This window comes from Prionailurus bengalensis, chromosome C2, assembly GCF_016509475.1.
Source record: "Prionailurus bengalensis isolate Pbe53 chromosome C2, Fcat_Pben_1.1_paternal_pri, whole genome shotgun sequence".
Lineage (NCBI taxonomy): Eukaryota > Metazoa > Chordata > Mammalia > Carnivora > Felidae > Prionailurus > Prionailurus bengalensis.
In genome coordinates, this window is record NC_057350.1 from 156,995,752 (window position 1) to 157,000,880 (window position 5,129).

Consider the following 5,129-nt stretch of genomic DNA (forward strand, 5'->3'; position numbering starts at 1 on the left):
GGGGAGCTCATCCTGGAGCAGGCCAGCTCTCTTGTTCATAAAATGAGTATAGGACCCGGGTAAAGCGGGCAGCAGGGAGAAGTTTTCCAGGACTCAGTTTGATTTGGAAAGAGGAAATAAGGTGAGACTCCAAAAAAAGAAGCAACGCAGAGACGAGCTCTACTTTCCGGAAGTAGTCGGTCTCTGGGAGTAAAAGCCAGCAAGCCCCTTTGAGGGTGAAATCTGGAAGGCTTCTCTGGGCATACTGCTCCCCCTCCCACCGTCACCAAAGAACAACCCCTTAAGGAGCTCATCCAGGAGAATGAAACCGATTCAAGTACGAGCAATAAAGAGATATAGGAAAATATCGATGCAAATTTAATAGAAGAAAAACAGAAATTCTTACCAGAAAAAGGGTGCCGGGGGGGCAGATTGAAATCCAAACCAAGTGTTTTGCCAGGAATTATCTTCAATATGAATGACATAAATACCTCCTGGAATGAGGACCGCAATGCAGAAATGCAGAAGTTCAAGGGAAAGATGGTGAAGCAACAGGAACATTGCTGTTCCCGGGAATTCTTGCTAACGACAAGAGGACCAAAAGACTAATTGCTAAGACATAAACAAACCAGGGGTCACCATATTAATACTAGGTACGTTAGAACTAAGGCTCCAAAGCATTTAATGAAACAAAGAAGGGTGCTTGGTAAGGCTAAATTTCCTGTTCAAATGGAAAATTTTCAATTTATGAACATCTACAGACCCGATAATTTATCAGCAATATTCATAAAGCAGAAATCTCATAAGCCAAAGCAGAAATCTCATCAGCCATGAAAAGAAATAGAGATACTTTAGTGATTAGAGACAAAGTCATTTTTCTTAGCCCTTGACATCAGTCATTAGACAAAACAAACAAACAAAATACAGAACAAGAGCAGGATACAGAAGATCTAAATAACATCGGCCCAAAGGCGATGAAGTGGAAATCGTCCTGGTCCTGATTGACATATATCAGATTTATTCCTCTGACATAAAAGCGCATTTTATTTCAGTTCCCATGAAATAGTCATAAAAATTGGCCATGTATTAGGCCACAAATAAAACCTCACTAGATTCCAAAGATAAAAATGGAACAGATAGCGTTTCCCCATCACAATGGAATTAAACTAGAATCTGATTACAAAAGAAGACAAAATGGCCATTCCACCCCTAAATATTATTTCTTTTCTTAAACAGTTCTGGAATCAAAGATTCCAGATGCATTGATGCATTGATGAGGAAAACTATAGTCATCAAAAATTAATAAAAATCAGCTAAAACAGTTTCAGACAATAAATTAATAACCTTAACCATCTATTCAACCAAAAATAGAATAAAATCATTAATCATATATTCCATTTTTATATGATAGTAAAAAAGGGAAGCCTGGGTGGCTCAGTCATTTAGACATCAGAGTCTTGGTTTCAGCTCCGGTCATGATCTTGAGGTTTATGGGACTGAGCCCCACGTCAGCTCTGTGCTGACAGCATGAAGTCTGCTTGGGATTCTCTCCCTCTTTCTCTGCCCCTCCCCTGCTTGCTCTCTGTCTCTCTCTCTGTCTCTGTCTCTCTCCCCAAATAAACATTAAAAAAAAAGAAAAGGAAATGATAGTAAAATAAACCAAAGGAAAAAATAAGAAAGCTAATAATAGAAATCAATGAATTAAAAACGAGGAAAAATTTTGAACCAATAAAGTAAAAGATGATTCTTTGGCAGGGAGGGGAGGATAGTAAAAACATATAAATAATTCTCTATTTTATTTTTTAAGGAGGTATAAATATAAAAAGGAAAAACGACAAGATGCATAGAAAATTAAAGAATCACAGAGAGTGCCTTATTAAATTCCATACAAACAAACTTGAAAATCTACATAAAATAATTTTCTAGGGAAATAGAATTTACCAAAACTGACCCCAGAAAAAAATCAAAAATTTAAACATATTGATTTCCACAAAGGAAATAGAAAAGTTGAACTCAGGGGCACTTGGGTGGCTCAGGTGGTTAAGCGCCAACTTTGGCTCGGGTCATGATCTCAAGGTTCTTGAGTTTGAGGCCTACATCAGGCTCTCTCCTGTGAGCACGGATTCTGCTTTGGAACCTCTGTCTGTTTCCCTCTCTCTGCCCCTCCCCCGCTCATGCATGCGAGCTCACGCGCTCTCTCTCTCAAAAATAAACATTAAAAATTTTTTTTAAAAAAGAAAAATTGAACTCACTCTATGGTCAAAAATCCAGAAGTTTAATAACGTCCTCAAACACTGTTGTACATTACTGGTGGGACTGTAACCCTGGTGTTAGACAGCATTACAACATATTTCAAAAATAAAAATACATACACACTTTGACCCTCATATTCCTTTTCTCAAAAATTACCTCACAGATATACCTACACAATGTTTGAATTGAAATATGCATAAGGTTAATAATGAAGGTTTGGAGACAACAAATGTCCTTCAATAGAGATTGACTGGGTAGTTCATCCTAAGGATGGAATGTCCTATAGTGGTAAAAAAAAAAAAAAATTAGAAAGTTCTCTATGTATTGATATGGAAACATTACTTAGATATGTTGCTCAATAAGAAAATAAGATAAAGAGAAGTAGTAAAAATCTACGTGTAAAAAGGTAAGGTGTGTTTTTGTTTCCTTGCATATGGATAAGAAAATTCTTAAAGAGAACAGGAGAAACTAATAAGTCATAACGCATGAGTAACTGAAAAGGGAAAGTGGGGAATAAATTTCACTGTTTATCTTTATTATTTTTAATAAACAAAAAATATTTTAAACAAAAAAATAAATTTGGTTCATTTAGTAAAATTGGATTGTATACTTGAAGCCCCAGATCCTTATAACAAATCACTCCAATAAAATAATTTTCCTAATATTGTGTAAATCTGGGTTTTCTTTATAGTATCCCATCATAGACCAAAATTTGTTCTAAAACAAAGAGCAATTTTCCAACCAAGCTACGGAAGTAAATTATATTTGAGGCAGTTATGTAGGAATTCACACATTTACATCATTTTCTCAAAGGCAATGTTTTTTCAAAAATCATAGAAATTTGCGATTTGGTACTTTAACCTTGATATATCTTCATTAAAAACTTTTCATTTTTTAAAGTGTTTGTCACTAATGCTTGTTTATATTTTTAAACTCTGAGTTGACTAACGAGAGTTCTCTGCAAAAGAAATCTGAAATTGTACAGAATACTTGCCAAGTTAAGAGGGTGAAACTATGGAAATCACTAGACTTGGAATCAGAAAATATGGGCTTGAATCTCAATATAAATTCTTAACTTTCCTTTCAGAGCCAACAGCCTAAGTGAATTGAGCTATTGCAGCTTCCTAGAGTCTTTATTGCCTCTCCTCCCAAGCCAAACCTCACCCTCGCACGTGCTATTGTCCTCAAGACCTAGGGGACAAGAGGTCTGCTGTCCATTGGCTTGTTTACCTCAAAGCAAGATGTCTCCACCTTGTCACTACCGATATTTTGAGTCTGATCATTCATTATTGAGGGAGCTGGCCTGTGCACCGTGCGATGTTTAGCAGAATCCCTGGCTTCTACTCACTACATCTCCAGTTGGGATAACAAAAAATGTCACCAGATATTATCAAACGTGCCCGGTGTAATAAAAGAGTGAGATTCTCGTGAGTAAAGTCTCTCCCCAAACCTCTCACTAACACAGATGAAGAGCCAGAATCAAGTTCTAGGTCTGCCACTTACTGGCTAAGTGACCTTGAACTAGTCATTTCATCTCTCTGAACCTCAGTTTACTCAACTGTAAAAACCCTGTAGCAATATCTGCTCCCGGGAGTGAGAAGTAAATGACATATGTCATGCCAACACCTAGAAAGTACCCGTCCCTAAATAATCTACCCAGATATATAGTGACCTCTACCCCTGCAGCTTATTCTTCTTTGTGTTAACACCATCTGAAAAGCGAACCTCCGGTATATCTCCCCGCCCCCCCACCTCCAAGTAATTGCTGTCTGAACAACTGCGTCACTTAAACTGGGTAATGGGCATTTTGTTTGCATTCTATTTGTTTAACCATACAGGTATATATGGTTCACATTAAATCACTAGAGAGTAGTGACATATGCAGCTTTGTTGAGGTTCACCCTAAACTTCTGCCCACTTAAAAGAGCAGAATACCAAAATTTGAAAGGAGAGAACAGAAAATGCAGCAGCTTTAATGAGGAGTTGGAGACAATATAACCACACTGAAGTAACCTGCTGTCCTAGTTCACTCCTCTCACCCCTTCCCCCACATGTTAAAAAAGCAAATTAAAGGGGCGCCTGGGTGGCTCAGTCAGCTGAGCGTCCGACTTCGGCTCAGGTCATGATCTCACAGTTTGTGAGTTCAAGCCCTGCATCAGGCTCTGTGCTGACTCCTTGCTCAGAGCCTGGAGCCTGCTTCAGATTCTGTGTCTCCTTCTCTCTCTGCCCCTCCCCCGCTCATGCTTTGTCTCACTCTGTTTCTCAAAAATAAATCAATGTAAAAAAAATTTTTAAAAAAAGCAAACTAAAGACCCAAATAAAATCATCCCCACTGAAAAACGAGAAATCATTAGACATGAAACAGCATTGGCCATTGCTTAATATTCCAATAAAAATTTGAAGAGCAGAAAACTGGTATAATACAATTCAGAACAAGAATCACTTTAGAAAACCTTTCAAACACATTGCTCTTTATTTCTAAATAAAGAGAACAAAAACTCCTCAAATAAAAAAATTGAAGAGAGAAGAAAAAAATATAAGAACAAAAAGAGAGAGCTGTCAGGTCTCAGGAAAGAAAGAGATAATGGCTTAGCACTTGATAGAATGGAACATTCATGATCCTTCCAGTAAGGTAGTTTCATTGACTCTCAGTACTACCATCTACTAGTTGTGTGAACCCCGAGCAAAGTGAAATCCCTCTCTGACCTGTTTCCTGGATATAAAATAAAAACAAAATCTACTTCACTGGGTTATTATACGAATTAAGAAACAATAACCTAGCCTAGTAATAGGCTCACAGGGCGCACTCAATAAATGTCCCTCCTTGTATTCCTCTGTTCATCTCTGTTGGTCCCTTCCTTTGTCCCTCTCCATCTGTGTGTCAGACTCTCATTTTT